General features: G+C 38.9%; 1 non-coding gene across 1 annotated transcript; it reads left to right on the top strand.

The window, feature by feature from the left end:
* The first annotated feature begins 202 nt into the window (after positions 1–202).
* Positions 203–308, top strand: LOC145557011 (small nucleolar RNA R71). Its single transcript, XR_014092094.1, has one exon. It is a non-coding gene; the product is annotated as a small nucleolar RNA R71 (small nucleolar RNA).
* The last annotated feature ends 20,060 nt before the right edge of the window (positions 309–20,368 follow it).

Raw genomic sequence — 20,368 nt, 5'->3', positions numbered from 1 at the left:
GTACACCGAAGAACCACTCTTAGTAGTTGAATCCCTCTCACCATCTTGCCAATCTCTATAGTACTTAACCACGTCCTCTATAATGTCCACCACTTCTTCTTCCGTCTGATTCATTATGGGACCTCCGGCACCCCCATCAAGGCATGATTTGCCTTGAGGACTTAGGCCACCATAGAAAATTTGAATGACTTGATAGGTAGGAATTCCGTGGTGGGGACATTCCCTTTGATACTCTTTATACCTCTCCCATGCTTCGTAGAGGCTTTCATTAGGTCTTTGCTTGAACCCATGAATCAAAGCTCTAGCCTCCACCATTTTCTTTTGTGGGTAGAATCAGGACAAGAATTCCTTGGTGACTTCGTCCCATGTTCGAAGGGAATTTGGCTTTACCTCCTTATCCAACCACTCCAAGGCTCGGCCTATGAGAGAAAATGGAAACAACTTTAGCCGGATGAATTCTTGAGAAACTCCGTTCACTTTGATAGTGTTGCAATACTTTTCGAACTCCTTGAGATGGTTCAACGGACTCTCATTCTTAGCTCTGCTATATTGTCTCCTTTCGATCAAAGCGATCATAGCCAGCCTAATTTCGAAGTCATTCGCCGGTGTTATAGGTGAAGCAATTCCACTCTCAAACTTGTACGCACCGGGAATTCCCAATTCTTTCAAAGCAACTCTTGGTATATCTCCCATGCTTAGTTCCTCTTCAAATCCTTCTTCGCTTGAAGAACTAAATTCAAAGGATCGACTAGCAACTCTTCTCCTCGAAAGAGTCCTTTCGATTTCCGAGACAAAAGGCACAATGGATCGATCACGAGCTCTATGCATGCAAAACTCAATGAAAATATTAGTAGCATGGCTACAAATGTAGCCTTAAGAAACAAAATCTTTTTGTATTTTTTTTTCAATTAAAATGAAATAGACTTAACAACTAAAGCTAAGCACCAATTTCACTCCCCGGCAACGGCGCCATTCTGATAGAGGAATAAACTAGTCGTTAATAGCCTATCCCAAAATCACACACTATTTATAAAATCCTAAAAAAACCTAAAACAAGTATAGGTAAGTATAGGGTCGAACCCAAAGGAGTTAGTTTGTGTTATCTTTAGCCTAAATCAAGCTATTTTGGAGATTGAAGAGAGAAAATTATTGGTGTTATGATAGCAAAATTAGACTAATCAAGTAATTCAAAAAGCTAAATGCTAGGGATATTGGTTCCACATGCTAATTCAATAATCATGCTAATCGACAATTTCTTCGTTTGATTCAAACATTGCAAAGGACAAACAATAGTAGCAATCAAGAAAGTTCAAGAGCTATCTCCCAGAGGCCAAACTAGGGGTCACTATGAATGGCTAATCAAGGAAATTCACAATCAAACTCAATCAATTAAAGCAAATCTCAAATTGATTGGTCATGTCATTAAGAAATGCAATGCAATCTAGATTAATCTTACAGGTTGATCATTCCTAATCTAATTAATCACATGCAAAACTATGTCAACCAATTTAATTGCAACAATTTAATCAATCAAAGATCATCAACTAGCACAAATTATCAATCAAGCATGCTTCTTCTTCTCCCTAACAACTAATCTACTCACTAATCATGGTGTAACTCAAGAACAAATCACTAGACTTAGCATTGATCATCATTCTAAACCAAAATCAAGAGAGAGCAATATCAACTACAATATCCAATTCAAATCCAAGCAATACAAACAATCAAAGATGAAACTAAATCAATCAGGTAAGAGATGAACTAGAAAGAGAAAATCTTACTAACATTAATGATTGAAAATGAAGAAATCCAAGCTCAATTGATCCAATGTTTAAATACAAATCCAATACCAAGAACTTCTCTCTAACTTCTCTCTCTAAAATTTAGCTAATGAAAATTATCTAAAAGTTATCCTCAAAAAAAAGAATTACAAGTGTATTTATAGGCAAAGAAGAAAAACGGGATTCCCGCGCCCTCTCCAATAAACCCCGCGCCCGCGGAAAAATGGGTACGGAACCCATTAAAAATTCCGCGGGCTTCCTGGGCAACACACGCGCCCGCGGCAAAAGCACCCGCCCCCGCGGCAAAAGCACCCGCGCCCGCGACATAAGCGCGACGAATCCCCTGCTCCCAAAGGATGATAAGAGGGCCACGATCTCTCTGGTACGAGCGGGCTCTCCAATCTACCCGCGCCCGCGGCAAGCCTGCGGTCAGACCACGGAGAGTTCTTGGTCGAAATCTGCCACTTTTATGTATATGAGCCCGCGCCCGCGGCAGACTGGCAGGGCTTGATGCCCTCTCTGAGCCCTCTCCAAGCCGATTATTTCCTCCTTTCTTAGTCAATATAGCCCATCTTGATTCCCTTGCAGAGACAAATCCTATGTACCTACAAAAAACAAACAACGAAAAGGAATAAAAGGTAAAAAGAACCAAATAAAAGGAAAACACGAAGAAAACACGAAAAACACAAGGAAAGAAAGAAAGAAAGGAATTAAAGGAAAAAGGACCAAAAATAAGATAAGAAAGCATAAAAAGGAAGATGAAATCATCCTAAAAGACTACCCTATGAGTGCCATAAATGACACTCATCACCAGCATTTTAACCGTAGCGCCAGACGCCAGCATTGGCGCCAGGCGCTACAGCTAAAAGCTGGCGCCAGTCTCTGAATGCTGGCGCCAACTTCCCCCAATACCGAGCCAGAAATATGCGTGCTAATTTTGACCGGTTTTTCGTATTGTTTGCTCGATCCTACTTCCTGATTGAATTTTTTCTCACTTTTCCGAAACCCATATGTGTTCTACATATGGACATAACCCTCTGGGAATTCATGCTCCATCTACTTGATTGAACGCTCCGTGCAACAAAGGGTACATTCGAGATTGTTGAATTCACCAAACCATGGAAGCGAGTTTTTTCTAAAACTCGCGGTGTCCCATCCACTCGCGCCAACCCTTCACGGTTAGGATTCCGCGCGGTGCATTGATAAGTGACTTTTATGTCACTTTTAGGGTATTTATCGAGTCGTTTCTCGGCTTATTTTCCCAATAATTTAACCTTATTTGTCCTTTATTTCTTTTAGTTACTTATTCTCGTCTTTTATCTTTATTTCGAGTATTTTAGTAGTTTTTAATAGTTTTTAGTTTATTTTCTTATTTTATTTAATTTATCTTATTTTCTTTGTTCTTATTTTAAGTTTTTAGTTCTTGTTATTTAATAAGTTCCTAGTTTCTTTTATCTTCTTATTTTATTTTATTTTCATACTTTTTTTTACTTTATTTTATTTAATTTCTTTTGATTTTATTTTTAAGTTTATTTTATTTTATTTTGTCTTTTGATAATGCCCTCGTGTTTTTGTTGTAGGTTGAGTTTGGTGTTTAGGGTTTTAAAGTCGTGTTCGAGTTTAAAGTCCGGGATTCGAGGCACAAATTTGTTCTAAAGCTGCTGCCCTGTTGCTGCCAGCTTAAACTACACCACCCTCCCTCATTATCCTTCACCACACAACACCACCTTACCTCCCCTGCTGCTCCCTGCTTTCCACTCACAAATCACACACAACCGCAACACACACCAACAGCAAATGCAACATCAACAACAGCCACACACACCAATACCTAGCCACCGCACTTCACCCAACAAAACCATCACGCAACTCCACCACTCACAGCCACCAATTCACCAATAACAACAACACCATCACGCACTCCCCTGCTCCCACCAGCCACAACGCCAACAACCACAAAAACCACCTCTAATTCTTCTCAATCAACCTCCCTCAACCAGAGCAGCCCGCAACACCACCAACAGCACCTCCATCTCCCCTGCTCACCCTCACCTTCAACCACCAATTTACAGCCTGCAAAACCAACCCAATTACCACCAGCCGCGCCACCGTTCTCAACCACCAACAACACCAAAAGCAACACAATCACCCCGCAACACCATTTCGCACAAGCAATTCGGCCCCTCAATTAAGCAATTCAGGACAAATTGAAAATCAATCAAGTTCGAGCATACCGTTTGTGGTTCGATCGAACTTCGAGTCAGAGACTTTGTGGGTTTTGTTATTCGAAGAGGAGTGGTCGAACATACCCATGGTTCGACCGAACCAACCCCGTAGTTCGGCCGCACCAACCATCGGTTCGATCGAACCATTTCACGAGACGCGCACATGATGTTTAATAAGATCGAACGGTTGATATTGAAGTTCGAAGCGAGGATAGCCGTTGATGGTTGATGAACGGTTGTGATGGTGATGCGTTTCAATGGAGTATAGAGCAGCCATTAATTTGGAAGAAAAGGGGAATCGGGGGGTAGCTGATGTTTTGATGGGTTTTGGTTTTCTTTTTTCTTTTTCTTTTATTTTTATTTCCTTTCCTTTTCCTTTTCCTTTTCTTATTTCTTTTCTCTTTTGTTTTCTTTTCTTTTTATTTTATTTTCTTTTTATTTCCTTTTCTTTCTTTATTTTATTTCCTTCTTTTATTTCTCTTTTTTTTCCTAGTTTTATTAGCTTAGTATAAATACCCAATTTTTGGGGTAATTAGAAAAACAATTGAATAACTATCTATTCTTCTCTCTAATTAGTTTTAGTTTTAGGTTAGGTTAGGGTTAGTCTTCATTGGTAGAGAGCGAAAGTGAGGTTTTCTTCATTAATGAACTTGAATTTTGAAGAAGGAGCTTGTTCAATCCTTTGTAGACCTTCATCTTCAATAAATGAGCAATTTCTTACTCTCTTTCTTTACCTTTGTTCTTGATTTTGTTTATTTGCTTTTATTTTTCTTCTTTGCTTATTAATCATGTTGATGCTTATTGATTTGATGATTGATATTGTTTTCAACATGATTTGTGAGTAGTCATCTAGCCAAGGGTGTGGGGATGGTGTAGTCTTTGCATGCTTGATATTCTTTGGTCTTTCTTGCAAGTGCACATTGTTAGTTGATCAAAGATGAGTCTTTACTAACAAGTAACGGAAGTTGACTTAGTTGAGATTCATTACTATCGATTGTTATTTAATAGTACCTCCTAGTATATGGTTCTAATGTGGAAACATAGAGGCTATGTTAGGAGAAGCCAATTGACCCCGGAAGGCGGCTAGATTGGACCCTTTACTTCGATATTCATGTATGTTTAGTTTACCATTGATATGCTACTTTGTTATTGTATGGTCAAGCGTCAACTTCACCTACCCATTTCCCTTGGTGCCTTAATGTTTTATTTCTTGTTTTAGTATTTTTAGACTTTAGTTTATTTATCCCCTATTCCGGACTAGCTTAATTGTCGATAACATTTGGTGGTGTTTACCGTTCTCTGTGGTTCGACCCCTATGCTTGCCTTATACTCGTATTAGGTTTGTTTAGGTTGTATAAATTGTATTTGATCTAGGGATAGACAATTGACGACGAGTTTATTCCCTTGCCATGCATCCAGACAATTAACCATGGACCCTCTATTGACTAAACCATATCCCAAACTTTAGAGAACTAGAGTCATGGTTAGGTTGCAAACTCATTGCATCATATTGTGCCTACTTGACTAATTGTGCATTATTTGTTGTGCATACTCTATGTGATTTTTCCTAACCGTTTGTTTGACTTGTGTTAAGACTAAATAAACTAATTAATGACTAAAGGACTTTATTTTATTAATTAATTAATTAATTAGAGCTAATAAGTATACCTAAAATCGAGTCATAGTTCCTTTAAGTCAACCCGGATTTTTATTCCCGTATATAGCCCAATTGTCAACTTGTTTTGGTCATAGCTGGAGTTCTAGAAAGAACTACTAGTCGTACAACCTATGGATCTGTAGCCCCAAGTTTTATCTTTAATTTGGCGTTGGTTTCATCTAAATCAGAGTCACAGATCAAAAGTTATAACTAAAATACCACAGCCTATCCAGTTTAATGCATATACGTGAGGTCTTAACTTAGTCTTTGCTTGAGTCTAGTCACATAGTCTACCCACATGGTCATGACACGAGTCTTAACATGTAACCTACACTCACTAGTCTTAGCACACACTTTTTACATACTCTTTCCACACCATGACCATGTCTTAGGTTCATGCATGAGTCAGTCTTTTCCGTCATTTGAGTTGGGGGTACATTCTATTCCTAATTCTTCATATCCCTCCATCTACATCATTTTTCCTTCATATTCTATTCCATTTTTCTTCACTTCCTCCATCCATTGCATGTTGAATAAAGTTTGAGTCAAATAATTAATAATGAATATCACTAAATTCCTTTTCCACAGTACTTGGTCGAGGAGAGAAGGGCGATTAATTAAGGACAACCTCTTTATTCAAGTCTCACTTTTTGATAAACCGATTCGTCAAAAGAGGGAGGCTAAAAAGATAATGGCAAGTCAAGAAGAAGTCAATGAGCTTAGGAACCAATTGGTTACCGTGACTGAGACACTGAAGCTACTCACACTCAAGATCGATGATCCCGTGAAGCAACAACAAATGAACCTCATGCAAGAAAGTCTAAGCAAGCTATCTAGTGACTATAAATTTCAGGGCATGAGTTCACAAGGGGTCTCGCTGGACAAGGAACTTCTTCCGCATAAGTTCAACGCCACTGACATCCCTAAATTCAAGGCAACAGATAACCCTTACTTCCATCTAAGAGCTTTTGAAACTATAATGAGCATTAAGGGTATCGATAAGAAGGTTTTTCCCTCTCTATTCCCACTATCTCTTGAAACCGTTTGCCAACAATGGTTCTTCTCCCTTGACAAGGAGAAAACCTCTACCTGGGAATCGGTAGTAAACGCTTTCGTTGATAGGTACAAATGCAATATTCAATTTGAAACCGACCATAAACAACTTGAGATGCTAAGACAAAAAGAGAATGAAGGCTTTACTTCTTTCTTTAATAAATGGAGGGAAACTTCCGCTAAGATGATTGAGGTCCCCACCAAAAAGGAGTCTGTCAGGATGTTTATCAAGAATCTCCAAGAAAAGTATTCAAAGCACTTAAAATATCAACACAACTTGAATACTTTCAGAGCCGTCTATGACATAGGTATCGAGATCGAAGACGACCTCGCAAAGCAAAAAGCTACTAACAATAGTAACCACGGTGGCTGGAAAGGAAAGAAGAGCGACAATCCTTCTTCTTGCGAAAACGCCCACTCTAGTAATGATTTTAGTACCTTTGACCATAATGGTGTCTTAGCCATGGACAATCAAGGATCTAAAAGGAAACCCAGGCGAGAGTTCACACCCATTGGAATGACCTACGATGCTGCTTTCGATCGACTCTATGCTCGAGGATTAATCAAACCTATTGGCCCTACCGAGGATCCAACACCAGAAAATCGATCTTCGAGATGGAATCCAAGATCCTATTGCAAGTACCATCGAGGGCACGGTCATACTACTGATGAATGCTACAGGTTTCAAAACCTCATTCAAGATCTCATAGAGGCAAATAAGATCCCATTACCTCCAGCTGACGAGAAGACTGGATGATGTCGGAGCAAACAACACAAGGAAGAGGCGAGCTTCAACGACAAGATCTCATGACCTCTTTTTCTATTTCTTTTTCATTTTTTCCTTTCCCCAATAAGTCTAGCATAGGCACCTTTCTTTTCCCTTAGATTATTTTTGTAGATTCTTTATTTCTTTTCCTTTAATAAAGTGAGCATTTATTTCCTTATTATTTCATTATATTGCATTAATAAAAAAATAAAAAAAAATCCATGTCGAATTAAGCACAAGGTATACCAATGATTTGAGGCACCCCTTGTAGCTACATCATATCTCCTTTCACCTTTCAAATTTACAATCTTTTCTTCATAAACCACTTTGAGTCTCGTCTAACGATAGACCTTTCTTTTTTCAACCTACATCTATCTAATCTTGGGATGGGTTAGTGTGCAACTTATGCAATTCTAAAGAAAGCTTGAGAAAATTCAAAAGAAAGCAATAGCAAAAAATAAGCAAAAATAAAAAATGAAAACAAGTATACAGAAGGGCAAGTGTTCCAATGTCTTTGATATGAAAATATCTTCAATAAGAACACGTCTCATATTGCATCTCTTATCGAGTGCTCGGTACCGTGCCTGAGAAACATGAATTCCAAGTGAGTGATAGGCCGCATGATCGGGATTGACCACGCTTATAAAAATAAAATAGATGCTAAAGCAAAAGATAAAGGAGCTAAAAAAGAGTAGAAACTCAAAGCATAAAAATATAAAGATTCAAAAGCGAGGTTGCACACCTTGGGAGCTTATCTAGGGTCTTTAGCCTTTATCCCTTCTTCTTCAAACCTTTAGCCTAACCACGTTACAACCCTTAAAAAGACCTTTTTGAGGTATACACACTTGTGCGAGGTTCGGCTAGAGCTACGTTCGGCGTGATTCCTAACGGATACGTATGCAACCTCACATCGAGGTGCGGCCGTAATAAACATGCATTCATATTTACATTCACACACTTGCACCATGATCATATCAAGGGATCTCTAATGCTCATCCCTATTCACTTAGAGCTATACTTGGGGGCTTGATCCCTACATCATTAGCTTACCTAGCCTAAGAGTCACCACCATTTGACTCTTTTAACAAATAATATCTTTCCACACACTTAGCTCTGCGGCCTAATTTTAGTGTCACTTTCACACACATCACAAATACATGACCAAATATACTTCCCTTAGGAACCCTTTGTCATGAAATCTTAACATAACGCTGCATCATTCCTTGTCCTATCAACATCACTCATCAGTCATAATTGTCATTGCATATCAAAGTATAAAGTGCTTAGCCTCCGTGCCTAAGTTACCCAAATACTTTCATCATGGAGTCAACCATTAAGATAGCCTAGGATGGATTAATCCTTGCACCTTGAGAGATAGTATCAAACAACATTTGACTAAGCTCGTTCAACATGCATCTTCAAGCACTTCGATTCTTTTTTCGCGTCTTTCTTTTTCGGGAGAAAGTCGGTACCCTCCACAAAAATGAAGGAAATTTTTTGCTTTTTTGCATTTTCGAGTCACACAATCACATTACAATGCACACATGAGTCATGTACACAATGAGTCACACGTGTCATTTCACTTCGAGTCGAGTCAACCTCGAGTCAGTCGATCACATCGAGTCAAGTTTATACCTTGAGTCGTGTCAAGTTATTGAGTCAAGCAACATTAAACCTTAGGTCAACCTAAGATGATTAAAGAAATTGGCAAAGTTCTATAGTCAAAAATAAATACAGGTGCAGCAGAATAGGGAAGACCCTATCACAGCATTCGGCGACAAAGTCAATTCTTGACACCAGAGATATGTGAGCAATGATAGAGCTCGAAGCCTCTCAGAAAGGTGATTTCGATCTTATACAACAATTTTGGGTTCCTTGGTACGCCAGTTAGCCCCTATAAGCAATTTGACATGATTAAGTAGTCAGTTTGATTACAATCACAATAAGTGGCCGACCTGATGAAAGATCGTCTCACTTAGCTTAAAGCGCCTAAGAATTGGCTCATCACAGAAACACCGACATACTGGTTTTAGCGAAAGCAAAGTTCAGGCGAGCTTTAGAGATCGACAAACGTTGGTCTTCGGAAATTTTTCTTGAGAATATTATCGCACCAAACACTCAAGTACCGAAGCTCTATTGTTCAGAGACACGTGAACATCTCCATCAAAGCTCTTTTTCTCCAGAGACGCGTGGGCATATCATTCAAGCTCTATTGTTCAGAGACGCGTGGACATATCATCAAAGCTCTTTTGTTCAGAGACGCGTAGACAATCCTATTTGAGCTCTTTTGTTCAGAGACGCGTGAACATTTCCATCAATCTCTTTTGTTCAGAGACGCGTGGACAATCCTTTTCAAGCTCTTTTGTTCAGAGATGCGTGAACATTTCCATCAAGCTCTTTTGCTCCAGAGACACGTGGGCATCCTATTATCAAAAGCTCTTCGTTCAGAGACGCGTGGACACATCATTCAGAAGATCATATCAAAAATAAGCTCTTTGTTCAGAGGCGCGTGAACATATCCAAAAAAAGAAAAGAAGCTCTTTGTTCAGAGACGCGTGAACATATCAAAAAGAAGCTCTTTGTTCAGAGACGAGTGAACATCGAAACAGCAAGGTGGCGTTCCCTAGATTGTGGAGAGTTGTCACAAACAACTAAGGATTGTTTCAAGAGAAGCAATCTTCGATGGTATTCCCTTGGACGTGGAATATTATCATAGCGGAGGAGGATCGTTTCAGGCGAAGCAGTCTTCTAATTTGGAAGCAGTTACGACCGTAGCGGTTTTCAAGCGGGATGGCATTCTCTAGCTTGTAGGAGGTCATCAAAACAATCGGTTACTTTCAGAGACGTGTGCTCGACGTGCAAGATACGCGTTTCTTAACTCTTTTATCTGTTTAACTAACGCTAGTTTTGCAGGTATCGGCGTTACAAGAGTGATTTAGGATCGCAGAACGTTCTGAATCATTCTCCGTCCCTATCGATACTTTGACTTTTGTTTTCGAAACTCGCGTTTCTCCAAACTAAGTCAAAGTGGGGGCTTCTGTAGACACCCATTTGTGTATCCCCAAAACCTAACCCGGTGATGAGTACCTTTCACGTCGAATCATAATCGAATGAAGTGAAAGTGTGGAAAGTCTAGTGTTGCGGATAGTTTTAATTTCTTTTCTCTTCTCTCTGTTTTTGAAAACTTATTTTAAGAAAACAGTCAATCCAGTTTGGTTGGTCCATGATATGGGTCCAATAGTAGTGTAGTTGGATGGGGCTTGACAAGAGCTTTCCAACTATATATTATAAGCCCAATTCCGATGAATAATGAGGAAGTTATGGCCAATTTACTAAATTGGGCCCGGTTTGAGCCTTATATGCGGCCCAATGATCTAGAGGAGGGCCTAATATGATTTATCATTCCTAATGCAATTAGGAATGGTTTTCGTCTTCAAGATTCTTCTAGTAGGTTCTTTTCATTCCTAATTCAATTAGCATTGACAAATTGACTTTTGTTGACTTTTCGCAGTTTTAATTAAAATCAAAGAGCATTTTTGAGGAAAATATACGATTTTATCCTCCTGTACGGCAAAATTTATCAGATTTTAGAAAACGCGTCAAAAATAAGATTGGCGCCTAACGCCAGGCATTGACACCTGGCGCCAGCATTGGCGCCTGGCGCTGACGTTGGCGCCTAGCGCCAATGGCCAATGGCTGGCGCCGATCTCGTATTGCATGCGCCAGACTCTGTTTTGTTAATTTTATCTTTTTGGCTGATTTTCTCTATAAATAACGTATTAAAAACTCCGTTTTCATTCACCAATTCTCATCAACATTCATCAATATTCACCTACAACCAGTTTTCATTCGCAATCATTAATTCTCTTATTCTCTTCTCATTCACTATCTCTCTTTCTTTCTCTTTTCCTAAACTTGCTTTCACATACAAAATTCCGCATTCACAAGATCTTGAAACACCTAGCCATATTCGAAGTTTCCTTCGTCCTAGACGTGAAAGGTTTAACTTCTGAGGGTTTGGTCCCAAATCTCTATTTCAATTATTTAATTTAATTGTTTGTTTTATTATTTTCCTTGAAGTTACTAACGTGTGTATTTTGTTATTAGAAAGAGGTACAAGGCATCAAAGTAAGTACTTTAATGGTTTTAATTGATATTATGATGTAGAAATCATGTTTAATTGTTATTATGATATTCCTAGTATCATGTTTAGAGAAAAGGTTATAATATCAAATATGCTTATTATGATTCCTGCGATGCCTTTTATGTTTTTCCTAATATTTATGATTGTTAGTATCATGTTAGGGTTAAAGATTTGATTTTTATTGCTTAGTGACATGCTAGGGTTTGTTATTAATCTTGTTAGTATCATGCCTAGGACCTTGCTATTATTATTATGCTTTAATATTAACATGAACATGATTATGATTATAATTGTTATAATTTATGATGATTATGAATATTATTATTATTATTATTTTGATGATGATTATTTTATTTATGATATTATTATTATTATTATTATTATTATTATTATTATTATTATTATTATTATTATTATTATAATGGTTGATTGATTATTATGTGTTGCTTGATGTTTATTGTTATTGCTTGATCACACCTTTTATGTATGTTTAAAGGGAATTGGTACTTGTAATCACGCTTAATAAGATAATTGATAATCTTGTTAGAGTTTATATGATTATAATTTCAAGTGATCACCAATAATAGATTTGTTTGTGCATTATATTCAACCAACATAGATTAAACAGGTTTAAGGTAATCCTATTGATTACATGTTAGTCAGAAAGCGCACATGAATACGATAATAATAAAGTATAGGCCTGTTATTAGGGTAGGTTCAATCTCTTTTAGGTTGGATTTGTACCTTCATCCCCGAACCCTTATTTGGTTCTAGACCTTATGGAGTTGACGATATCTTGGATCGTTAAGGGGTGTAACCTTCATCCCATGAACGGTTTACGAGTTCCTAAAACTTGTTGGCGACTCTTTTGCTCTATCTTCTTCTCTTTTGGACGCCACCGTACTTTAGTGTATGATCACAGTGGGGTTCAAGCTAGGGGTTTAACGCTTGAAATTATTCCCTACGGTTATTGATTGAAAATTTCTCCATTTCCTTTGATCTTTGATCAAGTTTGTAAGGATTCCTTTTCTTTAATTCAATCTTAAGTTTGAACTTTAGTTTGATTTCAATTGTTTTGTCGAAAGTTCAAGTTTGATTGAAGTTTGATTAATTTGTGATTTTATTTTAGCTTGTTTAATTTTATTATGATGAATTTGTTGTTTAGCCTTGTTTTGATCTTGATTTCAATGGCTAGTGAGTAGTTTTCTTGCTAGGGTAATGGTGAAGCATGTATGAGTAATGGATTGATGTTAATTTGGGGAAATTGATGGAATTGATGATGTGATTAAATTGGTTAATTGATTATGTGCATGTGTGTGTTTGATTTAGGCTTGATCACCCTAGTTATTCACACTAGATTGCATTGTAGGTTCACATTGATACGGACCATTGATTTGTGGCTTGCATTTAACGATTGAGGTGTCTTGTGACGTTCCTAGCTAGAGTTTATCGTAGTTGACGCTAGTTAGACCTATAGGAAAATATCTTGATATGCTCTTTTGGTTGCATGATTGGTTTTCCCTCGCATCACTCGACTTAGTCAATTCTTTCCCAATTAGCGGAAACCGTTACAAGTATATGTGGATCATGAGCCCTAGTGTTCATTACATTTGTCAAAACTTAGCTTGACTAGTTGTTTAGCATTCACACCCTTACCTAACCTTTTCGGAATAGCTTAACTTGGCAATATAAGATCACTCTCCATTCCTTAGTGGTTCGACCCTCGACTTACCATTATACTTGTATAAGGGTGTGTTGAGAGATTACAAATTTTTTTTGGCCTTGGGTAGGAGTTAGTTTCAACGACCTAGCTTCAACCCTCGTCACCAAGACACTAAATGGGGCTCAAAAGAATTACACAACAACGGAAAAGGAATTTTTGGCCATTGTTCATTCTTTTGAGAAATTCCGTTGTTATTTGTTGGGTTCCAAGACTATTGTCTTCACGGATCATGCGGCTCTCAAGTAATTCTTTGCCAAGAAGGAGTCCAAGCCTAGGTTGATTCGTTGGGTGCTTGAAATACAAACTATTAAAATAGAGATTAGGGATAAGAAGGGAGCAGAAAATGTTGTGGCGGACCATCTTTCTCGCCTTAAGGGTGATCAAATTCATGATTATGGTTCACCAATTGAAGATAGAATGCTTGATAATTTCTTGTATGCTATTGAGGTAAAGGAGCTCCCTTAGTTTGCTGATTTGGTGAATTTTCTAGCATGTGGGGAGTTTCCACCTTCTTTCTCCAAGAACCAACGAAAGAAACTCAAGAGGAAGGCAAGACATTACTTGTGGGATGATCCCATCTTGTATAAACAAGGGGTTGATGGCTTGCTTAGGCATTGTGTTCCAAATGAAGATGTGCCTAGTGTTCTAAAGATGTGCCATTCGGATCCTAGTGGTGGTCATATGGGTGTTTCCAAAACCGCTACTAAGGTTCTTCAAAGTGGTTTATGGTGGCCACATATCTTCAAGGATTCATGGGGCTTTGTCAAGTCATGTGATCGATGTCAAAGAGTTGGGAATATCTCCAAGCGGAATGAGATGCTTCAACAACCTATTCTTGAGTTGGAGGTGTTCGATGTATGGGGGATTAAATTCATGGGACCATTCCCTTCTTCATATAGGAATCAATACATTCTTGTGGCGGTGGACTATGTTTCTAAGTGGGTTTAGGCCATTGCTTCCCCAACAAATGACCTCAAGGTGGTATTGAAATTGTTCAAAATAATCATCTTCCCAAGGTTTGGTGTGCCTAAGGCGGTGATAAGCGATAATGGTTCTCATTTTGTTCACAATGCTTTCAAAAGATGTTGAGAAAACATGGGGTTCATCAATGCTTTGGCCTTCCATATCATCCTCAAACAAGTGGCCAAGTCGAGGTCTCAAATTGTCAAATCAAGCTTATTCTTGAGAAGTTGGTTGCAAGAAATAGAAAGGATTGGTCGGACAAGTTGGATGATGCTCTTTGGGCCTATAGAACAGCTTTTAAAACACCTATAGGCACCACTCCTTATCGCCTTGTCTATGGCAAATCATGCCATCTCTCGGTAGAGCTTGAGCACCGTTCTTTGTGGGCAATCAAGAAGATAAATTTTGATTTGGTAAGTGCGGGGGAGAAAAGGTGGTTGGATCTTCATGAGCTAGAGGAGCTTAGACTTGATGCTTACGATTGTGCTAGCACTTACAAAACTCGTTCCAAGGAATCTCATGACAATCTTATTGAGGAGAAAGTGTTTTGTGTTGGTGACAAAGTCCTCCTCTACAATTCAAGAATGAAGTTGTTTCCCTAAAAGCTCATGTCTAGATGGAGTGGCCCTTTCTTGGTGAAAGATTTTTTGATAATGGTGTCGTGGAGATTTCTCCTTTGGATTCCTCATCTGCTTTTAAGGTTACTGGTCATCGGCTCAAGGAATATTTTGATGGAGTTTTCATTGGTCTTGTTCACAAAATGACTCTCTTCAAGCCACCTTGAATGGGTGGTAAACGTCGAGCTAACAACGTTAAATAAAAGCGCTTACAGGAGGCAACTCGGATTCTCACCTCTTTTCTCTTATCTTTCCTTTCTTTTATTTTTCTTTGTTGATTTTTGTTCTTACCTTTCCTTATGCTTTTGGTTTTTTTTTGTAAGTTACCTTCAATCATCAACTTTGGACTTAAGGTGTTTGATGAAAATAGCAAAAGAAGGATTTGGAATGCAGGGGAGAGGGCACCACGTGGGCTTGGAGATGCCTCGGGTGCACTTTTCTTTAAAGAGGCCAAAACCGCCCCCTCCAGAGTTTGGCAAAATTAGCCGCCCCCTCTCTTAATCTCCAGAGTTGCCGCGCCCGCGGGAAGCCCTTTTCGAGAGGGCGCAGCCCCATTAACATGTAAAATTGAGCATTTTTGGTAGTTTGGGCCCGCGGTTGCCCTGCGGCCTCCCGCGGGCGCGGGTGATTCTCCTCGGGCGCGGCACTATCGGGAGAGGGCGCGGCGTTCTGGTTCACTTAAACACCCGGATTGCTCCTCTCTCTCTCTCCTCTCTTATTTTTCACTCTCCTCTTGTTTTTCCCCTTTCTCTCTCTTCCTCCTCTCAAAGCCTAACCCCCAAATCATCATTCTCACACAATTCTTCCTAGTTTTCACTCAGATTTCCATCACATTTTCCATCTTACTCCATTTTCATCAACGTTAGTCTCTTTTCTCGTGGTTTTTCCGGAAATTCGGGTCCTTGATGTAATTTTGAGCTTTGTTTGAGTCCCCAATCTTGGTATACTCCTAACCTTTGTTTATTTTTGTCAATTTCAATTGATTATTATACATTGGTTTTGATTTCCCTTGAATAGAGCATGACTCTGATGTTTATGGTTATTTGTATGGTAATTTTGGAAATGTTTTGAGTAATTGATGCTTATTTTTTATATTGATTGTTAATGTTGTTGGTTGTTGTTTGGATTTTGGTTGAGGTGTTGCTTGTAACAGGTACTTTGTAATTATGGTGGTTTTGGGTGGTGTTGTGAAGTAGTTTGAAGTATTTGTGGTAGTGTTGGTATTTGGGGTGATTGAGTTGTTTCTTGTGTTGATTAATTTGGTGATTATGGATTTGTTAAGAAGGGGTAGGAGTAGCAAGAAGCAATCTAACCAATCTCGCGGCCAATCCTCCCAAGGCCAATCCTCTCATGGCCAACCTTCAAATACCGAACCTCTTCACAACCAAACTCCTCAAGATGATGCCCCACCTCTTCCTTTACCCCCTCTCAAATTTCACAATCGGTCTAAACAAGTTCCAATCTATAACAAAATGAAAATCCGAAAGTTTAGACCAACCCGCAACTATCTTCACGATGATATGGTCAAGTTAGGAGTTGATTCCGATCTTGACATCCTCCTCCGTACCCTTTGTTTAGACAATTTTGTCAAGTCTTCTCCTAGAACCTATTTGGAACCTTGCATTGAGTTTTTCTCTACTTTTGAGTATACTGACTTTATCATCTATTTCCAACTATTCAATGTCAAGCATACCGTGAACCTTGCCGAATTTAATGAAGCCCTTGGTTTCAATCCCAATGTCGATATCTTTGAGCCCTTGGTTTCCCTTATCAAGTCCGATTACAATGAGTTTACATGGTGAAGAACCATTGCTCATAAAAGGGCGTTTCACTCTAAGGCGTCGCTTGCTAGTGAGATTATTCACCCGGCCCTTAGGATTCTTTGTAGGGTTCTTGGCTATCTCGTGTTTAACAAGCAAGATCTTGGGAAACTTTCGAGGGAGGAGATCATGATTCTTTGGATGGCCACAAAGTTGGATTTGGGGACGAGGGTGAATTTTGGGTACATTTTTATGAAGTGTTGCAAGGCAATCATTAGTGGGAACAAAACAGGTGACGGACATTGTGGAGGTATGATTACGAGATTGGTGTATCATTTCAAGCAAGAAGGGTTCTTGAAGTCTTGTACTCCGGTTGGAGGGAGTGAAGACGTGTCACTACATTTGAAGCAATTTAACACTTTGCACTTCATTATTAGTACTAAGAGAGCCGGTGTTTATTCTTAGCTAGTGCGTAATGAGCACCATTGTTTACTCCCAAACCCGGTCGCCTCCTCCATTACTCGAGATGCTAGGAATGTTTGGATGATTCCTAAGGACAATGGGCGAATTGAGGATGATATGGATAGGAGGATGATGATGATGTGAATGAGGGTGGTGGTGATGATGATGATGATGATGAGGGTAGAGAAGGAGGAGAAGGAGAAGAAGAGAAACTACAACAACAACAACAACTACAACAACAACAACAACTTCAAGAAGAAGAACAACAACGAAGAAGAAGAAGAAGAAGAAGACAACAACAACAACAACATGACTACCAAGGAGATGCCTATCTCCGTGAGATGGAGGCTATGCGAGAGCATATGGAGCACATGCAATAAAGCATGCAAGGTATGTATTCCGACCATCAAGCTCTGTCTTTTCAAACTAGCGCCCTATATGACGCTAGTGTGCGTAGGGGGGAAGTCACTCCTCCGGTGAACTACCCGTATGTGCCGCCCCTATAAGGGCCTGTTCCATCTCGGGGTGGTGACAACCTCCCTACGTAACCTTATTGGCCCGGGGTTACAAACCCCGATGAGCCACGGCGCAATTTCCCCGATGAGTCTGGTCATTATGACTACCGGGTTTCGGGGGGGAGTGATTATAGGGGTGACCCCGATTACTACTATGTTCAACACACTCACCCAGAGCTCTGTATTCAGCCCGAGCCTTTTGACCAATTGTCCGCATCCCAACTTGACCTTTTCAAGGGTCGTTATGGGTTTCCTCCCGGTTTTACCGGAGGTTGGGATCTGGGTGATGATGGTGCCGGCCCTAGTGGCCAATATTTCCCTTGGTCGTTTGATTCCCTTTTTGTTTTCTCCCCTTTAGCTTTGCATGTTTATGAGCATTGCGGTCGATATCTTTATTTTGTGAGGCATAACCCTTCTTGTTTTATCTTTTTACTTTTATCCCTTTACTTTTCTTGGTTGCTTAGATTAGGATTAGCTTTAGGGGAGTTGAATGGTTTGAGGATGTATGATTATAACACCTAGCGTGTTTGAGGTCTTTGGTGATGTGGCCATTTGACCGCTTTTATGTCGATTGCGAAATACGTGTTATGATTGCATCTTTGCCTCTTTTCTTTGTTCTCCTACTTTTTCTCTATCTTTGCTTTCCAACTTTTATTCTCTTTTCTTTTCTTTTCTTTTTGTTCTTGGTTTTGTACATAGCGTTTTGAGGCTTTATTTTTCACTCTTTCAATTTTGAATTGGACTTATAAACAACGGACTCTTGCTTTTGAATAATAATTTTCCTAGGTAATAATGGTATGCACGGTTTGGGATTACATTTGGTTGATTCTAGGATAAAGCATGCTAAGGTAGTTGTCTAGAACTAGGGGGATCATGAAGTCGGATTCTACTTGTTTGTGGCATGTTTGGTAGTTGCTACCTATCTTCGATTTGACAACCTTAGTGATTTTTTGCTACCACCATGTGAGATTCATACTTTTTCAAGCTTTCAAAATATTCTTGCATGAGCGGCATGGATCCTTGACTTTCGCAAACCTAATCTAGAATCTTAACGTATGATTCCTAAGACTGAGACCGAACCACCTGGGGAGGACAAAGGCATCTTTTTGGGGAGGTATTTTTCCTTTTTCTAGGAAGTTTCCTTATTTTTACTTTTGGTTTTTGGGATACATTTGCCTACTTTCTAGCCCTTTGAGCCTTTTTCCCTTATTTTCAAGCCACATCTATAGATTTTGAGCCTTTTGTTTCATTTTCGTTTTCATTCTTGGTTTTTGTGAAGCAATGGTCATTGTTGTTGGAGATTGTGGTCTATAAGTTTGGATCTTGGTTCGAGTTTGTGAGGAAGTTTGTGTTGTATATACATTGTGAATAATGGCAAATGACTAGTAAAAAGTCGTCCCAATTTTAAAAGGCAAGGACAAAATAAATGCAAATTTGAAAATAAAAGTCTTCCAAAGTCAAATGAGGCGAGGACAAATGCTTTGAACAAGTGAAGGATAATCCAAAAAAAATTGAAAATGAGAACAATGCAAAAAAAAAAATTAAAAAAAAAAAGAGAAAAACTTAAATATTCAAGTTAGTGTCTTTCTCCCTTTTGTGCATTGAGGACAATGCTTCTTTTAGCTTGGGGGGAAAGCGTTTGCGCTTTTTGATATTATATGATTGTATATTGTTTCTTTGAATAAGCTTGGGGGTGTTGGTATTTTTGTTTGGTGATTGCTTGGTTATGGTGTAAAGAAATGCGCAATCTTTGCTTCACAATTTAGGTTAACCACCAAATTTTATATTTAGCCTACCTTAACCCTTTTTTCCTTACGTTACAACCTTTGGGAAGAACTTTTGACCTAGGGGTTGAGTCATTCATCGGTGGAGGGAATCATGGGTTATAGCCTAAGGAAAGGGGATGCGTAGTCAAGATGTCGAGTAGCCTAAAATTTGATCTTTTTCCAGTTCCTTTGCTGAACCTATGAGATGCTCACTAAGGGGAGATATGGGATTAGTAGGGGGAACGCGGTAAGACCGTTTGGGATGAAAGTGGAGTGTGACAACTAGTTCCTATGCTTAGCATATTTATTTTTCAATCAACCTTAGGTAGTTTATAACGTGCATACCATAATTGACTTTAGAAAGGTTGTTATTCATTTGAATTATAGTCACTTTGTAAAGTCCATTTCACAAAGATTTTTGATTTAGTTTTTAAAACTTTGCTCTTTATTCTTGTATTTTGCCTCGTTTTTTATTCTTTTGTTTTGCTTAATAAGAGTTATAGGTTAGCTCTAGGAAACCTTTACGAGAGCATCACTCATCCTCTAAGGCGATCTAGGGGTTTAAATGGCTTGTCTTTAGTTGCTAAAATTGACCGTGATTCCTAAGAAAGTTAGTTAGTGTATATTCTCACCTCCCTCTTTTTATTTTTACTTTGAATAAGCCCTTCTTTTTCCTTTTTAGCCTTTGTTTTTCTCGGGACGAGCAAAAGTCTAGCTTGGGGAAATTTGATGAGTGTCATTTATGGCACTCATAGGGTAGTCTTTTAGGATGATTTCATCCCATTTTCATGCTTTCTTCTCTTATTTTTGGTCCCTTTTCTTTTAGTTCCTCTTTTTCCTTCTTTCTTTGTGTTTTTCGTGCTTTCTTCGTGTTTTCCTTTTACCTATGACCCAAATGTGTCTCCCTTTTATTTCTTTATTTCCTTTGTTTTCTTT

The sequence above is a fragment of the Chenopodium album genome, chromosome 8, assembly GCF_948465745.1.
Source record: "Chenopodium album chromosome 8, dcCheAlbu1.1, whole genome shotgun sequence".
Taxonomy (NCBI): domain Eukaryota; kingdom Viridiplantae; phylum Streptophyta; class Magnoliopsida; order Caryophyllales; family Amaranthaceae; genus Chenopodium; species Chenopodium album.
Note: the sequence above shows the minus strand (reverse complement) of the source record. Positions and strands in the feature narration are given on the sequence as shown.